We start from the raw sequence: 20,204 nt of genomic DNA on the forward strand, positions 1-20,204 counted from the left end.
ACTAAGCCTGTGCTCCACAACTACTGAGCCTGTGCTCTAGAGCCCGCGAGCCACAACTACTCAGCCCACGTGCCACAACTACTGAAACCCGTGCGCCTAGAGCCTGTGCTCCGCAACAAGGGAAGCCACCGCAATGAGAAGCCTGAGAACCACAATGAAGAGCAGCCCCCACTCGCCGCAACTAGAGAAAGCCTGCGTGCAGCAACGAAGACCCAACGCAGCCAAAAATAAATAAAATAAATAAATTTAAAAAAATTATTAAAAAAAATAAAAAAAAAGAAAAGAGAGTTTCTACTCGCAGTCCCAGAGGATGGGGAAGGCGCACCATGCAGGGCCTCACCACGCAGGGAGCACGGGGAGGGCAGGAGGCGGAGGAGCCTGGCGCTGTGGACGGACAGGAGCCTTCATCGCATCTCTGCGGAGGGAACGGCAGGCGGGGTGAGCAGGCTGAGGACTGGCCGCTCTGAGTGACTGTGTGGGCTCTGAGGTGCGGGGGCCCCGAGCAGCCTGGACCCTGACCCTGGGGGAGCAGCGTGGTGGAGAGTGGCTTGGAGTGTGAGTCCAGTAGAGGACGTGGTTGGTTTGTATTTGAAAAGTGGGCCCTAGAAGGACTCTTCCTGGGGGAGGAGGGGACTGACAAGGCGGGCAGGAGGCCAAGTCCAGGTGACTCAGAACAGGGGAAGGGGGAACGAAGAGCCAGATCCCAGAGCCCAGGACGGATGAGGGCTCCCAGTCGGCCAGAACACAGGCTATGGTGGCGGCAAGATGCCCATAAAGGGGTGAGGCAGGCCTCACACTGCAGCCCCTGCTCTCTGTCCCCACAGGGCGCCCTGTGTTTCATGCCTCGGCCTGGGTGGCTGGCCCCCATCACTCTCTGTTAGGGGGATGCCCATTCATTCACTCATTCATTCATCACGTATTTGGTTCCTGCTCTGTGCCAGGCCCCGGCTGGATGATGGCTCGTCCTTGGAGGCCCAGCTCAGACATCACCTCCTCCATGAAGCCCTTTCTTGATCCCCATCCCCGCCTGCAGCCCCTCTGGCCTCTCCTGGGACCCCCAGTGCTGTGATCACACTCTATCTCTCCAGCCTGTGAGATCTGTGAGGGCTCTGGGCCCAATGCAGAAAGGGGCTCAGAAAAATGTTATGAGGATAAAGCACCAAATAGATGAAAGAATTAAACAGGGGTCACATGTCCATCAAATCATCCTTCTCTGTCATTCCAGGACCAGGGCTCCATCATCAGTAGGAACCAGAGGGACCTGCTCTCACCCTCATGCTCATTTAGACCATTAACAGTCTGGATTTTTTTTTCCAATTTTAATCTTTTTAACTTGGAAGCCATGTCACGATGGTGCCCCTCAGGAGTGAGAAACTTATTCACCACTTCAGGAGTGGGAACCATGTCGTGTCTGAGCTGAGACTGGATGAGATGGAAATGCAGGATGTGGAGGAGGGGATGGCTCAGGCCCTGGGCCTCGGGTGCAGGAAGAGGGGAGATAGAGAAGAGGAGGTCAAGGCAGGAGGAGGGGAGACCAGGGGCTACCAGGGTCCCTCCTGTCACTTCCTGCCGCCCCTGCCTCAACATGGGAGCCTGTTCCCCACGCTGCATCACACCTCCAGGCCCTCACATGGCTGGGCCTGCACCAGGAGCCCCTCTCCTCCACTCACCAGCAGCAACGTCCTCAGCTTTCAAGACCCTGCTCTTCTGGGGACTTCTCCCTGACCCTGCCTGCCCAGGGCGCCCACCCCACCGCGACTCACTCACCTGCTCTGCACCCAGCTCTCCTGGTTGTCATTGCCTGAGGATGACCTGTCTCCCTGGGACATGGTCTACTCTTCGGGACCAGCAGACCTCAGTTATAAGCTCTCTAAGTCTGTGTGACCCTGGGCGAGTCCCTATCCCCTTGGAGGCTCCGTTTCTCACTGTAAAGTGTCTGGCAGTGGCCACCCCACAGCAACACTGAGCTGGTGGAGCTGCCGGAAGCGGAGCTGGCTGGGGGCCTGTGGCTGTGGCCTCAGGGCTGACCCTGGGACCAGGCCCCCATGGCCAGGGTTTGCAGAAAGCCTGGGTGCAGCAATGCATGAGGAGGTGGGAGAAGGGCAGAGGTTAGAGGGCAGCTTTGGAGCCAGAAGACAGGGCATCTAGGGGACACTTGCCAGAGCCCTTGGCCCTGGTCCTTGTCCACATCCACCCCTTCCTGGCTGCCTTCAGAGAGCACGCCATGAACCCCTTCTTTAAGGGCTGCACTCTCAGTGCATTTATCCTACCCGCCCCGGGGGTCAGGGTAGGCTCCACACGGCTGTGGCCCTCATGTTGCTTGTGAAACAGTGGAAGCTCCATGGGGCTAGAGGGAGGACTGCAAACTCAGATGTCTCCAGGGCCCAGGCAAGGAGAGGCCAGGGGAGAGCCTGGGCCTGGGGGAAGCTTAGAGAGTGGTGGTGACAGTGGCCAGCTGGGGATACAAAGTCCATCCAGAGGGGGCTCCCACTCAGCCCCAAAAGAGCTTTGCCCTGAGGGAACATTACCCAGGAGGCCAGATCTTCTTATTTCATATCAAAAACAAAGCTAGAAACCTGAGTTTCTGTCTGAAATTTTCCAGTTTTTAAATGTTAGAATTAATTCAAGAAAACTAGATTTGCCCCTGGGCCCTAGTTCGAGGCCCTTGGTTTAAGATGCTTGACCAAGGGTGGGCTGGGCAGCTGCCCCAAGGCAGGGTCCAGACTGGATGCTCTGTCACCGTTCAGCCCCTGATCCCAAGTCCCGGCCCAGTGCCTCCTCGTGGATGTTCAGGGGACAGCTTCATCCCGCAGGAACCAGCCCCCGGTCAGGGTATGGAGGGGACAGGACTCTTCCGGGGCTGCCCTTTCCTTCAGCGGATCCTCGGAAGCTGGAGCTTTGAGACCTACCTGTTCCCCCCACGCCCCACAGCATTGATCCAGCCCTCTGTGCACCAGACTAGGCTTGCTCTGCATGCTGAAGAGCTGGAGTTGGCCTCCTCCAAAGAAGCATCCCTGTGAAGGAGAGTGAGAGTGACTTCTCTGCAGCTGTAAACCTGTATTAAGCACCTGCTGTGTACCTGGTCCTAGGATGAGAGCTTGGGGGACGGGGGGAGCCTGGGCATCTGACCACAAAAGACCAAATAATGCCAGATGGAAGGCAGTGGTGTCCAGAGCTTCAAGGAGGAGGGAGGATCCATGTGATGGCGGAGGGGGGCTGGTGACTGGGGTGGCCATGGAGCATCACCACGATGTGATCTGGTGGGGACAGGGGACAGGTGTGCTTGGTGGAACAGCATGCACAGTGGCTCAAAAGGTGTGGGGAGTAGAGGGGATGTGACCCTGTCCCTATAGCAGGCCTTCTTCCCCCTTCCTCTGTAATGATGGGGCTGCTGATGAGCTCTCAGTGAGCCTTCCTGAGCCCTGTTACTAGTTGTCTGTTACAGACAAGGACACAGAGAGGGCAATGGCCACCCAAGGTCACACAGCAGGGTATTAGAGAACTGTCCTGGGGGATTCATTACTAGTTCCTTAAAACTGATGAGGACACAGGGGCACAGAGAGGGGAATGGTGGCCCAAGGTTACAGAGAAGGGTCTTAGGCAGCCATCCTGAGGGGGCCTGTTACTAGTTCTCCATTACAGTGACAAAATTGATGACAGAGAGGGCACTGCTCGCTCAATGGCAGAGAGCAGGGTCTTAATGAGCCTTCCTGGGGCCCTGTTACTAGTTCTGTATTACACATGAGGACACTGAGGCACAGAGAGGGGGCAGGGAAGCCCTGCTATAACCCAGGCCCCACGGCCCATATCCTTTACAACCGGCTCTATGCTGCCAGCAGCGGTGCCGGCTTGGAATGGACGTTGAAAGCCGACTGAGCCCCAGGCCTCATCGAGTGCCGACTCACCCTCAGGAAACACCCCTCAACACCTACTTGCTCACCCCCAGGGACAGGGACCTCATTGCTGATTTTTTTAAAAAATTTAATTAATTAATTAATTAATTAATTAATTAATTAATTATTTATGGCTGTGTTGGATCCTCGTCTCTGTGCGAGGGCCTTCTCCAGTTGTGGTGAGCGGGGGCCACTCTTCATCGCGGTGCGCAGGCCTCTCACTGTTGCGGCCTCTCCCGTTGCGGAGCACAGGCTCCAGATGCGCAGGCTCAGTAGTTGTGGCTCACGGGCCCAGTTGCTCCGCGGCATGTGGGATCTTCCCAGACCAGGGCTCGAACCCGCGTCCCCTGCATTGGCAGGCAGATTCTCAACCACTGCGCCACCAGGGAAGCCCCTCATTGCTGATTTTGGAAGCTGGGTGGGCCTCCCTGTTGATTGACCCTGGGGAGCCCAGGAGAGACTGTGGGAAGTCACAGGGCCCCTGAGGCTCCCTGTCCCCACCTAAGCAGCTCTGGTCCCTCTGACTGTCCTTGGCAAGGGGCTTGGTGACAGGAGGTGTCAGCTGTGCAACCAGGAGTGCTGTGGAGACGAGGAAATGGTGGGCACAGTGCAGGTACATGCAGATGTTCAGGTATTCACTCAACAAATGTCGATTCAGCCCTTGCAGTGTGGCCGGCCTGGGCCTGGGCCTGGGCATCCAGCAGTGAATATGACCCAGGCTCTTGAGCTGCCTGCCTCCTGGGAAAGCAGTGCTCAGAGAAACAGGCCCCCAGTGCCCCCACCCTGCTCCCTGCAAATAATCACTTAGCTGAGTTTGCAGCCGTGGGTCCCAGTGGAGGGTAAAGGAGTCAAGGGACACCCAACGTGGGCACTGACCATGAGCCTGGATGCTGGAGCTGGACGGCCTGGGGCAGTCACTTCACCTCTCTGTGCCTCAGTTTCCTCATCTGCAGAAAGGGGTGATGATACTGGTACCTCCCCCACAGATTTCCATGAAGATTAAGTGGGTTCCTGCTTCTAAGGCATGTAAGACAGTGTCTGGCAGTGGATCAGGCTGCCGCTCACCTCAGCAACAGTCTGTCCCCATTTTAAGGATGAAAAACCAAGGCTGAGAGGGGTTATGAGACCAGCTTAGGCTCACCCTCTCCTCATGCTGTGCTGATGTCCCCTCTCTGTCTAGCTCTCCTGTGTTCACCTCATCTCTCTGTCCCCTGTAACCACCCAGCAAAGTAGGTGCTAAGAACCTCTGATCAAGTTAATGCATGAATGAAGACAAGCCCTGCTCCCCGCCTTGCGCTCTCGGGACCGTGGGCTGGACTGGGGCATCGGGCTCCCCCAGACCATCCAGGAGGGGCACAGTGTGTCCATCACCTCACTCATACCCGGCATGGAGAAGGTGTAGGGGCCAAGGGCCAGAGGGCACTGGAATAACCCCTGGGGGAAGCACAGAGACACCTCTGAAAGACAGTCTCCAGGCAACCAAGGTGTGGCAACAGTGATGCCCAGGAGGGGCAGAGGATGGAGTCCAGTCTGGCATCGCCCCCTGCTGGACATTGAGTGGGGGGTGAGAATTGGACAAGCCCAGCCCCGACTGGGTCTCCTCCTCATCCAGCAAAGGGAAGAGGAAAAGATAAGAAGACCAGTACAGCTGACCCCACGGCACTCCATGCGTGTCGGGTGCTGCTTCAAGGATTCTGTAGGTTCCTCAGAACCTTGTGAAGTGCCTGCTGGTTCCAGCCCCATGTGTACAGGAGAACTGAGGCATAGAGGACACATGTATCCTCCCTCCTCCTCACCCCAAGGACAGAGCCAGGACTCAGGCCAGAGTGTGTGCGCTGGGCCCCTTGCTGAGAGCAGCCTCTGGGCATCATGGACTCTGGAACTGCCCCCTCCTCCCTCTTACGGCAGGTTCTGGGTCCTGGCTTCTTAGGCAGGGAGGCTCCCTGTGCCGATCCCTGGGCCTCTCTGAGGGACGTTGACACGTGGGATCACAATGGCCCTGGGGAAAGGAGAGAGAGTGTGGGCTGGGCGTCAGGTCTGCATCAGACCCCAGCTCTGCCCCTACCAGCTGTGGGACCTGGAAACATTCCCTGACCTCTCTGTGCCCGACTTTCCAACACTGACTCAGAGGATTGCTGTGCTTGGCACACAGTAGGCCCTCAATAGGAAAAAGCCAGTCCTCCCCAAAGAACTGTACCTCTTACATGCCCAAAGCAAAGCATGTGTGCCACAAGTCATCAAAGCTGATCCTTGACAAGCAGGACAAGTGCAATCTAGCAGCTCCTCCAGTCCCTGCCTGAGGCCTTTCCCTCCTCAGTGACAGTGGCTCAGAGCAGGTCACAGCCTCCCAGGAAGTCTGAACTGAGCTTTTGTGACTTGGGGGAATTCCCTGTTCCCCACAACTTGGTTTCCAGGTCGTTCCAACAAGGAGCAAAAGCACCTGCTCAGTGTTTCAGCCGCAAGGTCCTCCCTTTACAAATTGCCCCATCATTGGGTGTCAGGAGATGTGAATTCCAGAGCACGTGACCATCTGATGACTTCAGGGGAATCGTGCCCACCCACCACGACACACCTCATAGCCAGGCTCCTGGAAGAGGGCTCAGTGATCCACGGCCAAGTACAGTTTTATGGGAGCACAGCCCCATCCACTATTGGAACTACATGTGCGAGAAGCAGAGGATCCTGAGTGCCTGGACCCCCAACATCCAGAAAGCAGAGGTCAGGGCAACAAACACAGGGAGAAAGTACTTTCAGATCAGATGTCTCATAAGGGGTTAACACCCCAAACATACAAAGAACCCCTACAATTCAACAGCAAAAAAACCAAGCAATCCAGTTTAAAAATAGGTAAAGCAACTAAATAGGCATTTTTCCAAAGAAGGTACATGAAAAGATGTTCAACATCACTCATCATTGGGGAAATGCAAATCAAAACCACAATGAGATATCACCTCACACCTGTCAGGATGGCCATCATCAAAAAGACAAGAGATTAGTAGTGCAGGTGAGGATGTGGAGAAAAGGGAAATCTGTGCACTGTTGGTGGGAATGTAAATTGGTGCAGTCACTGTGGAAAATAGTATGGTGGTCCCTCAAAAAATTAAAAATAGAACTACCATATAATCCAGCAATTCCAGTCCTGGGAATATACCCAGAGGAAACTAAATCTCTATGTCGAAGAGACATCTGCACTCCCATGTTCACTGCAGCATTATTTACAACCAAGATACGGATGTAACTGAGGAGGACCCTATGGGGCCTTCCTGGGTCAGACCCCTCCCCCATATTCTCTGCTGTAGCTCCTCTCTGACGTACCCAGATCATAGTATCTCATGCATATTTCCTGAGTTTTTCAGGTGCTAAAACCACCACCAAATGGAAGACATTAACTACTTGGTGACCATGAGCACATAGCCCCCAGGGCTCCTGGAGCCTAAGGGTTCATACTGTTAACCCCTGTGACACCTCACCATGAGGCAATCCGAGAATTGTGCAGGAGCTGGTCACATCCCTAGGACGCCCTTCCCTCACCTGGCCTTTACAAATCCTTTGCTGAAATGCTTTGGGGATTTGGGGTTTTGGGGGCATGAGCCATCTATTCTCCTTGCTCGGCCCTGCTCCAAGCTTCAGCGTTTCAGTTTGTTTGGCTTCACTGTTCATCGGGCACACAAACTTGCATTCAGTAACATGGAAACAACTTAAGTGTCCATCGACAGATGAGTGGATAAAGAAAATGTGATATATACATATTATATATATACATGTATAATGGAATCTTATTGAGCCATAAAAAAAGAAGGAAATCTTGTCATTTGCAACAACATAGATGGCCCTTGAGAGCATTATGCTCAGTGAAATAAGTCAGACAAAGACAACTACTTACTTACAATCTCACTTATATGTGGAATCGAAAAAATAAACCAAACTCATAGAAACTCATAGAACAGATTGGTGGTTGCCAGAGGTGGGGGTGGGCGAAATGGGTGAAGATGGTCAAAAGGTACAAACTTCCATCTATTAGATAAACAAGCCCTGGGGTTGTATGTACAGCAAGGTGACTGGTTAGCACCACTGTGTTGTGTATGCGAAAGTTGCTAAGAGAGTCGATCTTCAGAGTTCTCATCGCAAGAAAATAATTTGTAAAAACATAGTTGTAATAATATAAATGCTTGTAGCTTCACTCTTTCAGAATACACGGTACAAGAAGAATGAAAAATTAATTAGGGCCAAAATCTGAATGTACGTATTATTAATCTTGATAGTGCAAAGCTGTGGCTGATGGAATCTGGAAAGTAGAAGAAGGAAGACCAGTGGTGAGAAGTAAAATAGGTCTGAATATCCTTACCTTCTACAAAAAAAGACCCAAGAAATACTTTTGATGCTTATAAAATAAGAAAATGCCCTTTAAGATACCAGGTGACAAATCTGTTTCCCAAATTTTACTCATATGAACTTTATCATATCTTATACAACATGTACTATTATTTATTAAAATTTTCCTTTATTTGAAATTATCTCTTAAGCATAATCTTCATATCACTGTGAAGTAGGAAAAGCCATTATTTTTGCCATGAATAGGAGTTATTTATAATGGCAATAAGTTGATTTAATTTAAACATAAAATTTAAAATAATCAACATAATAAAAATGTATCAAAATAACTTAAAAATATATACATGATAAGTAATTCCTTTCTGAAAAGGATGGCTCTCTTTATGATGATATAATAATCAAGAGTTAGCTTGGTGGTGTCAGCAAAATGGTAGAAAGCTGGGGTAGCTACACTTAGACAAAATAGACTTTAAGACAAAGACTGTAAGAGACAAAGAAAGTTCTAATGATAAAGGGATTATTCCAACAAAAGGATATATCATATGTAAATATTTATACACCCAACATAGGAGCACTTAAATATATAAAGCAAATATTAACCAGCCTAAAGGGAGAACTAGACCACAGTACAGTAATAGTAGGAGACTTCAGTATCCCACCTTCAACAATGGATAGATCATCCAGAAAGAAAAGCAACAAGGAAATACTGGACTTGAACCATACTTTAGACCACGTGGGCCTAACAGACATATATGGCACATTGCATCCAACAGTAGCAGCATACACTTTGTTCTCAAAAGCACATGGAACATTTTCTAGGTTAGACCATACGACAGGTCACAAAACAGGTCTTAGCCATTTTAAGAAAATTGAAATTATACCAAATATTTTTTTCTGGCTACAGTGGTATGGAACTAGAAATCAGTAAAAGGAGGAAAGCTGGAAAATGCACAAATATGTGAAAATTAAAAAACACACTTCTGAACAACCAATGGGTCAAAGAAGAAATCAAAAGGGAAATTTGAAAAAAAAAAAATCTTGCAACCAGTGTAAAAGGAAACAGAACATATCAAACCTATGGGATGCTAAAAAATTGGTTCTAAGAGGGGAATTTACAGCAATAAATGTATAAATAAAGTAAAAAGTAAGATCTCAAACAACCTAACTTTACATCTCAAGGAACTAGAAAAAGAAGAACAAATTAAGCCCAAAGTTAGCAGAAAGAAGAAAATAACAAAGATCAGAGCAGAAATAAATGAACTAGAGACCAGAAAAACAATAGAAGAGATTAATGAAACTAAGAGCTGGTTTTTGAAAAGATAGAAAAAGACAACCCTTTAGCTAGACTAAGAAAAATAGAGAAGACGAATAAATGAAATCATAAATGAAAGTGGAGACATTACCACTGCTACCACAGAAATGCAAATAATCATAAGAGACAACCATGAATAATTATATGCCACAAAACTGGACAACCTGGAAGAAATGGGTCGATTCCTAGAAACAAACAACCTATCAAGGCTGAATCATGAAAGAGAAAATTGGAGCACACTGATAATGAGTAAGGAGATTGAATCAGTAATTAAAAAAATTTCCCAACAAAGAAAAGCTCGGGATCAGATGATTTCACTGAGCCATCTGTTTCAATTCTACCAAACACTTAAAGAAGAATTAATGCCAGTCCTTCTCAAACTCTTTTAAAATTGAAGAGGAGGGAATACTCCCAAGGAGTATTTCACAAAGAAAATACCTGTAGAAGATACAAGAGTAAATGAAATCCATGGCTTTCAGGAAGTGCAGGCCAGGAGCTGGAAGCATATCAGGGCAAGCCAACTAATTTCCACTTTCTCTAATTCTCCTCCATCACCCTTATCCCTGTTCTCAGCCTGTCTGCTTCATCATTATTTCTCTACAGACATTCTGTTCTGACTCGCAGTGTTCATGGCTAATGGTGAAAATGTTAGAGCTTCAGAATTTACACACCCTATGATCAAATCTCCCATGGGGATTCGTGACATCTCTGCATTTCAGTTCCAAATTCTTACAAGAGAAACTACCTCATTGGCTCAGTTTGGCTTCATTGGTAAACCTGAACCCAAACTTCTACCACTATGCAGGCGGTGCTGGTGGTTATAGCTTTGCAGGCATAAACAGAGCAGACAGTGGGAACTGGAAAAACGCTCCAAAGTGCACCACGACATCTCTGTATATTACTTAGGTATCTGCATAGACAATATTGATGGCCCAGGGCAATCTGGGCAACTTTCCGTGTGTTTTCTTAAAATTCGCTTAGCTTATCGGTGACTTATGGATTGTAGAGTGATGGGGAAAGTCTGGTGATTTGTGCTTACAGCAAAGAAAGCTGTGTTTGAATATTTAAGCTGTGTCAGTATAAGGCAGAGAAAGGCATGATTTAAACGGTGTTATGAAGATAATTTTAGCATTTGTCATACTGAAGTAAAAAGAATAACCTTTGTTTTTAGAGGATAAGGAAGAGACAAGTACAGTTTTCAAAAATTGATTTTTTTAAACTTTAAGGATTGAGGTTTGTTTTTATTGCCCTTTATTTCAAGGTCAAAAAGATAGAAAAATTTAGAGCGGTTGAGAGGCGTGAAAGTCAGTCCTTTTTGAGAAAATATGACTATTGAAGACAGTCTTAAAGACAAAAGAAGGAATCAGTCTATTATGTATGTCATGAGTGGTTAATTCTAAGTATGGGAGACGGAAAGAAAGATTGCTGAAAGGTAAGAAAAAATAAGTGAGGAGTGTGAGAAGCCTATTTGGCCCAGTTTAAAAGAATAAATAAAGGGAAGGAAAAATCAATACAGATTTATTCCTCAAGTTCATCTGGAAGAAAAATAAAAGTAATTGGTGAAAATAGCCAGAAAGTTTTTAAAGAGAAAGAACAAGGAGAATAAAGTGTTTCTCCTAATATAAAAATAAACTGGAGAGCTACAAGAATTAAAGCCATGTGGCACTGGTCAAAAACCTAAAAAATATATCAAACAAAATAATGAGTCCTGAAAGAGACCCTAAAATTAAAAAAACAACAACAACTTTGAAAATAGAATACAGGAAATATCACAAATCAATGATGAAATAGGATAGGGGGAAAAGGTAGATCCTTGATTTACATTATATGCTCAAATAAAATCCAGCAAAAAGGAACAAATGGAAACAAAACAAAAGAAAGAAGTAATAGTTTTCGATAAACTAGTAGATGGATTTTAGCTGAATTTGGGTGGGGAATGACTTCCTTAACGTAAAAGCAAGGGAAGAAATCACAATTGCTCAGCCTTGCTGTGTCCCTGTACCCAGGGGAGAGCTAACTGATCACAGAGTGAGAGCTGACTTTCTTTCATCTGCAGAAATTGTCTCCTGAAATAGGCAGGTCTGGATTGGCAGGAGCAGGACCTGATGGCTCAAAACTGTTTCTCACACTGTGATCAGTAGAACAACTGCATCAGAGTCTCCCGAGATAACTTGTTAATGAAGGAATCAAGGAAGGAAAGAGGGAGGAAGGAAGGAAGGGAGGGAGGAGAGAAGGGAGAAAGACAAAATATTTTTAAAAAGATTAAAAAGAAATTTAGATTCTATCTTAAACAAACTGAATTAAAGTCTCTGGCAGTACAGCTCAGGACTCTCTGTATTTTAACCCACATTTCAAACACAATAGCAAGTTTTGAGAATTATTGGCTTAAAAGAAATATTACTAAGTGGACTATAAGGAGAGTGTTTTAACAGAGGTGTTAGAACATTCCACAGTACCCCTACTGTGACCTCCCAGGGATGCCCACAGAAAGGTGTTGGGTTCTGGTAAGGACAAGGCAGATTCTCTGCCTCTGACCCCTCCACCTACCCCTCATACCCCCTGCCATTCCGTCTGGGTTCACAGCAGGCAGTTGGCACGTTTGCTCACAATCAATGGGTAAAAGTGCAAAAGAGAAATTTGTATCGTATCTAGGAGGATTTCCCATCACTTGCAGGGAAAGTAAGCTATCTGCCATTTTTTATCACTGGCTTTGTGAACAAATTCCTGTTGACTAGATCCAAAACAGAATTGCCTCATGCAATCTTCATTTCACCTTTCTTCTAAGTTTGAGAGGTTAGAAAGCCGGACACTGTGTTTTCCAGGCTTCTTTGCTGTTGGAGGTAAGGGATGAAAATTAGGTTCTGCAAATTGGATTGACTCACATGATATCCGGATCCTAGGAGCTCCGTGAAGGCCGTCTTCCCATACACTCTGCTGGTAACCCAGGGGGCTCTGCAGCACCTCCCCAGTATACTTTCTCGCAGGTTCTCAGGGTAGAGACACCAGTGGCTTGTTGATTTGGGGAGAACTCCAGGGGTGGTCTCCGAGGAGGTAGTTCTTCTGGTGGGTCAGATCTGCAGTGTTCTGACAACCAAGATCCTGGAAGTCCAGCCTAGAACTGCTCCGTTAGGATCCACAGTGACTGTGTAAGCACATAAGACCCTATATTAAACCCCTTCTTGCCTAAAATATGCAGAGTGGCTTCTGTTCTTACACCAAACTCTAAAGGACAGAACAATAAAGAGTGTCAGGGATTCACCTTTAAATGTCTTGATCAGGTTTAAAAATGCCAGTTTCACTGAAGAATGACCTCGAAGAAGCAGAAACAATTATTAATTTTATTATTTACTCTTAAATAAATGTCTTTAAAATTTTCTGCATGATGAAATGAGAGGTAGGCATAAAGCACTTCTGCATGCCAGACTGTGTTTGTCTAGAGGAAAAACACTTGTAAGGTTGTTGAGTTGTGAGATGAACTAGTTACTTTTTCATGAAACCTCATTTTTACTCTAAATAACAACTGACAGATAAAGCAAGGTTATTCAGATTTGGGTATTGGCAGATATTCTCTCAAAAATGCACAAAATGAATCTGTCATTGCAAGGAAAACCACTTGGTAATTGTTGCCAATGACACAATTTGAACTTCAAAGCAAAAATTAAAATTTTGGGAAACGTGTATCCACCGCAGTGGGCTTGACATTTTCTCAACTTAAAGACTTTTTTTTTTTTGATGTTCTAGTCTTTTATTGGATGAATGTTGATAACAGTAATTTAAAGAATTGTAAGCCCTTTCTAAATACATTGAATAGACATTTACAGTTTGCTGTGAGGAGAAGAAGAAATGAGCAAGGTCATTGTTTTTGAGAAGTTTATAATCTAAGAGGGGAAGAATATACTGTACATTATGTAAACATGAGGACTGAGTAACTGTGATGTACAGTGGAACTTGATAAGTAGTGTAGAACAATGTCTGGGGAGTTGAGAGTGGCAGAAAAATATGGAACGCTTCACGACTTTGCGTGTCATCCTTGCACAGGGGCCATGCTAACCTTATCTGTATCGTTCCAGTTTTAGTATATGTGCTGCCGAAGTGTGCACTAAAGACTTTTCTGATGACATTGGTGGTGAAATTACTAAATACATTTTTTCCTATTGTAGGATGTAATGGAATATGTTAAAACCTGGGAGGTCTACATAACAGCAGCCAGTGCTTTCCAAATGGTCAAGGGATAATGTTACAAATCCATGCATGGATAAAGATCCATTCAAAGTGCAATAGAGACCAACAGAGTTTAATGTAACAGAGAAGGAGAAGTTCACTGATGTGTTTTCAGATTTCACAGAGCAACTAAACTTTAAGAACTGTCACTTGTCAAATTTCAGTGTCGCATCAGAGAAGAGTATACACGATTATTTGAAAAGGCTATGTGTCTGTGAGGGTGGATTTTCTTCATGTACTTCAACCAGAGCAATGTCTTGAAATTGAATGTAGAAGCAGACGTGAGAATCTAGGTGTCTTTTATTAAGTTCTATACTAGATATGCAACAATTTAAAACAAGGCAATTATTCTCACCAATTTTCTGGTTTGGAAAACAATGATACTTTTCATAAAAATATGTTATTTATGTTAATATATAATGCCTTTATTATTGCTATTTTAATACATAAAGAAATATTAACATTTTTTGTTTTCAATTTATAATACTATAAATATTGAGTCTCAATATGGATCTTCAATAATTTGGGGGTGTAAAGGGGTCCTATGAACAAAAACCTTGAGAACTACGGTTTTAGTGTGCAATTCAATACCACATGTCACCAGGAGGTGGCGCCACGAACATACCGTGGACGCTCCCCAGCCCTGGCTTAAATTTAAGGCTTTGAGGATGGTCCCAAACCTGCAGGGAGGAAACAAGCACAGTTTAGTGGCAGCACCTCCATTAGTGAGTGCTGGTCCATCTGCACCTGACCTTGAGGCTGGAAAGCATCTCTGGATTCCCAGCTGTTAAACGAGATCAGACTTTTCCCTGAAGGAAACCCCCTACTTCTCTGATCACTCTTTGCACCAAGAGAACGATTTCTTACTGTGAACATCAAGTTACTGTGAGACTTGGCCCTGGCTTTATCCTTCACTGTCTGCAAACTCAATTTCTCTCACTAAATTTACAGAAGCAGTTCTCTGCATGATAACTCACAATTCTGTAGCTATCATATACATAGAAATGCCAATTTCCTAGTATCATGAAAAAGTATATGATAGAGTATATATTCATGCAGTGTGTTCCTTGGGAAATTTGTTCTGAAAAAGCCACATCATTCCAAAGATGTAATGCGTACCACCTGGAATGTAATTGTGATGATTGTAGGCTAAACTCTGTAAGGTCTCCATTCCTAATCATCCAGCCCCATGAGCAATGCTCTAAAATGTTGATGTTTCCCCTCCATGTATTGATGTCAGTGCACTCAGAGATCATGCATCGCTTCTAACTTACAGTTGCTCTAAACAGTGAAATGTGAGGATATTACTGTACTGAGCTTCAGTTCTGGAGCAGAGCCACTTCCTTTACTGACCTTTTTTCTCTGTTTCCTGTTCTGCGTCTGAATCCCCCTTGCTGTGCTGGTGCAGGCTCACTTCTTTGTTCCTCCTGATTTTCATTCCTCTGCCTTCCTCAAGGGAATCCCTGTGCCTTGTGCTGACTTAACACCCCCTGGCCTTGCTCTGGATGACTCACACTCACTGCCCTCCACCTACCACCAGACGAGAAAAGGCAGTGGCTCTTTCTTCATCTGCAGAAGAGGAACCCCATCTATATCTGGCATGTATAGAAGAGAGTATAATTTCCTGGGGTAACTCACTTATCACAGTGCCTTCTACCCTGCCTTCCAGAGAGCCAGGTAAACTAGCTTGACCATCAGTGCCAGAGTTGGTTGATAGCCAAGACCAAATCTGTTGGACTGAGAATTTCTGGGGGCTTCAGTTTCTGGAGTCTTCTCAGCCTCTGGGCTCTGGCTTCCCTTCCTCCTGGTTCTGTTCTGTCCCATGATGTATGAACCTCAATACCTTCTTTGTGTTTTACCAGAAGCCCGCCCGCTCAAAGCACTGGTGAGCACTGTGCACCTGTGGGACACTTTAGGGGAGTTCACAGGAGGACATCGATAGAAATCACGTTGCCATGGAGTCGTAAGCTTTACCATTTTCCTTTGCCAGATCCCCCCCTCACCTGGTCCCAGCCACCTCCACCTTGCATGCTCTTTTCTCCCCATCCTTCCTTTGCTCTCATCTCTCCCTTGTCTTCCTGAATCATAAGGACTTTTCCTTCTTTAGGAAGAAAGGCTGCTTTTGCCTTCCCTTCTGCGGCTTGGTCCCAGGAAGGACCCCCTCCTTTAAGGTGTCACCATTCATCCTGGTATATATCAAGTTATATTCGGAAAAACAAAACAAAACAAAACAAGAGAAGCTCTTTTGGCTAAATAACTGATGACAATTTTTCTACCTCATTATTATTTTAGCTTGCAGCTTCTATTAAATTGGGATCCCACAAGCAGACCTCAATTCAAGAGTTTTCACGAGAGTGGTTTATTTCGGAGGTGGCAGTGAATGGGAGGAAAAGCAATAAGAGCAGCAGAGCACTTACAGATGAAGGTGCTGGAACATTCCTGTGCAAACCTTTATGGGACACATGCTTTCATTTCTTCTGGGAAATGCCTGGCAGCAGAATGGCTGGGTCATATGCAAGATTTAGGTTTAATTTTTTAGGAGATTGCCAAACTTTTCCAAAGTGGTTGTAACCTTTTACATTTGCATCAGCTTTGTGTGTGTGAGGGATCCAGTTTTCCAGGATCTGTATGCCGAAAATTACAAAGCAGTGCTGAGAAAAATTAAAGGAGCCAGGTGCGTGTTCGTGGGTCACAAGGCTCAAGGGTGTTAAGGTGTTCATTCTCCCCAAACTGATGTACAGATTCAATGCAATACTGATCAAAATCCCAGCAGGCATTTTTAGGAGTAAAAATTGATAAGCTGATTTTAAAATTCATACAGAAATGCAAAAGACCTGGGACAGACAAAATAACTTTGAGAAAAGAACAACAGAGTTGAAGGGATAATTTGACCTGATTTCAAGAATTCTCATAAATATGGGCAATGTTTAAAAATTCTGAGGCCCAGTCCATGCTGCAGATGGTCTAAATCTCAGTCTCTAAGGGTGGGGCCCAGCAGCAGGAGGTTTTGAGGCCCCCCTAGCTAATTCCTCTGTGCAGCCCACACTGAAAATCCCTTTTAAAAGATTCTTAAGTGAATATATTTCATGAGACCACTAGGGGGCATCCTAAGCTTATGACTGCCAGGGAATTGCCCTTCCATCTAATAGAGGGTCACCCTGGCAGCCTAATTTTTTCAGGTAATCAGATAAGTGGGGGGAAGGAGGAAAGAATAAAGAAAATAAGACTGATGGTCACTGCCTTTGGTAGTTCTTTAAAAAATGCATTAAATATTCACAGAGCATGGGGATTGAGAATGCCTTTATCGGTTTTTGATTCTGTGTTGATGGCATCTTGGTGTGAAAAGATGGTGTGAAAAGATTCTGTGTGATGGCATCTTGGTCTGCTACTTACAGATCTGGGTGGCTGATAGAATTTTAGACTTAGCCTGGCATTTGAAACCTTATCAAACTTGGTTCTAGTTTAAACTTCTATACTCCCAGACTCCTACATAAACCCTCTGTTTCAGACACCCTGAAGGGTGGTTAAGGTCTAGTGTAATCACCTTCTTCCAAACTTGATGTCCAACTCCCTCTGACCTTTGAGTTCCTCAGACAGAGAACGCTCAAGTTGCCTGTGCCCAGGTCGCCCTCTGGTTCCCTCTGGCCCTCAGGGACCCCTCCCTCCCCAGAGCCCCGTAACACCTCATCAGGATACTCACTGGGAACTTATTACAGGACACCCCCTGTAATTTTGAATTGCTTCATACCTTGTCTGTTGACCATTTCAGAAAGCTCTTTGAGTCCTGGGACCCCCACCTTTAATTTAATAACCGTTGGTAGTGCTTGCATGTAGATGGTTGATTGACATTTGCTTGATGAAAAATTTTGTATGATTAGTTGATCTTAAAGTGAGCTTCCTGAGAAAAGGGCGATTTTTACCCTAATGCTTAGCATCCTGCCTAGAACAGTGCGGGCCCTTGATACATGAACGTTGCCTTGAGATAAATGTGTCCACGTTCAATATTTCCTTGCTTTAAGCTGAGTCTTTTTTCTCCTCCTCCTCCTTTTTCTCCTTCTCTGACTCTTTTAAAAAGACAGCTTGGTGCAGTCTGCCTCTGGGCTGCCGTATTTCCTTCCCTCTTCCCGCCTCCCCTCCCCTCTCCTCTCCTCTCCTCTCTCTTTCTTAATACGTGTGCATCTACGGTAGAATAAAAAACATGTTTGGTCTCTGCCCCCAGTTTCTGGCACAGAGCTTCCAAAACCCTTGTAGCTTCCTGAGTGACAGGGATGCTGGGAGCATCTTTTGTTCTAATATTGGGTTTTTGACCCCAGTTCCTGACATGGAGCTCCTGAATTCCTTGGATTTCTGGGGTGATAGGAGCATATTTTGTTCTAATGAGGTGACTCTGGGCGGGCTCCTGGATGGCTTCAGGATGGAGGCTGGTCACCAGAAAGACAAAGACATGATTAGAAGCTTGGGACTTTCAGCTCCATCCTCCATCCTCCAGGAAGGGAGACTGGAGATTGAGTTAATGATGGATCATGCCTACATGGTGAAGCCTCCATAAAAAAAAAAATCCCTAAACTGTGGGGTTCAGAGAGTTTCTGGGCTGGTGAACACATCCACGTGTGTGGGGGTGATGCACCCCAACCCCACAAGGACAGATCCTGAGCATGGGACCCTTCCAGACCTTGCCCTATGTACCTCTTCATCTAGCTGTTCATCTGTATCCTTTATCATATTCTTTATAATAAACCAGCAAATGTAAGCATCTCCCTGAGTTCTGTGAGCCATTTCCACAAGTTAAGGAACCTGGGAAGGGTTGTGGGAACCTCAGATCTACATCTGGTTGGTCAGAAGTACAGGTGGTGTGATGACCTTGGGAGTGGGGACATCCTTGTGGGGCTGGTTCCCTAACTGTGGGGTCTTTGCTGACTCTGGGTAGTTAGTGTCAGAATTGAATTAAATTGTAAGACACCCCCTACAGCTGAGGTCGGGAGAATGGCAGTTGTTAGAAGAAAAACCCTGGACATTAGTGTCAGAAGTACTGTGAGGGGAGAAATTGTTTTCCTCGAGCTTTTTTTACTAACACATTAAATGACAAGATTGAAGTAGTGATAAGCGGAATAGTCGAGATACTTAACAACTCTGATGCGGTCTGCACGTAGCTTGATGTTATTGGTGACAGAGTCACAGGAACCACCAATGCTACTCTGGTTTATCAACCAACATTCACGGTTGAAAGCAAGGAAATATTGAACAAAATGTTAAATTGTGGTAGAATTCAGTGAACATAAGGATGTAATTTCTCAGGACTTCCCTGGTGGCGCAGTGGTTAAGAAGCCGTCTGCCAATGCAGGGAACACGGGTTCAATCCCTGGTCCAGGAAGATCCCACATGCCGCAGAGCAACTAAGCCCATGTGCCACAACTACTGAAGCCCATGTGCCACAACTACTGAAGCCCGCGTGCCTAAAGTCGGTGCTCTGCAACAAGAGAAGCCACCGCAATGAGAAGCCTGCGCACCGCAACAGAGTAGCCCCCGCTCGCCGCAACTAGAGAAAGCCCGCGCACAGCAACAAAGACCGAACACAGCCAAAAATAAATAAATAACTTAAAAAAAAATGTAATTTCTCCCCATATATGCTCAAGAATCCTCTCCATTCTATCTAGAAACCTCTGGTGCCAGGGGAGAGGTCTGTGGTCTCCCAGGTTAGAAACCTCTCTTGTAGCACAATATGTTGAGTACATATTTTTCTTTCATGGTCAAATGAATTCTCTTTTTCTTTTTATTAAAAAAATTCAAATCTTCAGAAAAGTTTCTAGGCTGCTACCTTTGAGTGTAAGGTCACATGGGTAACCTGAGGCCAACATCGGTGGTTCTCAAACTGAAGCATCAGAATCACCAGGGCTTTTCTCCTGGGACTGCTGATGCAGGTGTGGGCTGAGAGTCTTCATTTCCAGCAAGTTTCCAGGCAATGCTGATGTTGCTGGTGTGGGATACTTCTTGGAGAACTACTCCCTTATGAGAGTTTGGCCTTCTGACACACCGAGGGCTGGAATTGGGCGAGTGACCAACTGGGAAGGAGAGTTGGACACAGTCCAGGTGAAGCAGGAAGAGCTGCTGTGTGTGCTTGTGACATGAGGGGGCTTTGGTGGGGGGGGGGTAGCAGGGGGGATGGGCTACGTGTGCCACTGGAGACAGAGCCGGGTGGCAGGTGACTTGGATGTCCCACCTTACTTTGCCAGCAGCTGGGGCTGTCACCCTCCAGCTTGCTGACATTGTCCGGAGCCAGGACTTCCACCTGCATCACCTGTGCCCCTGCACACAGGGAGAGTGGCACCCTCAGTGGCAGTGTCTACCCATCGGGGTCCCTGAAGATATTCCCAACCTCCCTGTTCCCACACCCACGTGCTTCCAAGTGACTTGAGAGCCTGCCGCCCACAGCAGGGACCCACTCACTG

At 46.3% G+C, this 20,204-nt stretch overlaps 1 long non-coding RNA gene and 1 other non-coding gene across 2 annotated transcripts in view; one reads left to right on the forward strand and one right to left on the reverse strand.

Moving 5' to 3' along the window:
- The window catches only part of LOC130704965 (uncharacterized), a 205,211-nt gene that overhangs the window by 36,074 nt on the left and 148,933 nt on the right, over nucleotides 1-20,204 (forward strand). The window lies entirely within an intron of this gene.
- LOC114237897 (U6 spliceosomal RNA) lies at nucleotides 13,531-13,637 on the reverse strand. Its single transcript, XR_003623366.2, has one exon. It is a non-coding gene; the product is annotated as a U6 spliceosomal RNA (small nuclear RNA).

The sequence above is a fragment of the Balaenoptera acutorostrata genome, chromosome 15 (genome assembly GCF_949987535.1).
Source record: "Balaenoptera acutorostrata chromosome 15, mBalAcu1.1, whole genome shotgun sequence".
In the NCBI taxonomy this organism is placed as follows: domain Eukaryota; kingdom Metazoa; phylum Chordata; class Mammalia; order Artiodactyla; family Balaenopteridae; genus Balaenoptera; species Balaenoptera acutorostrata.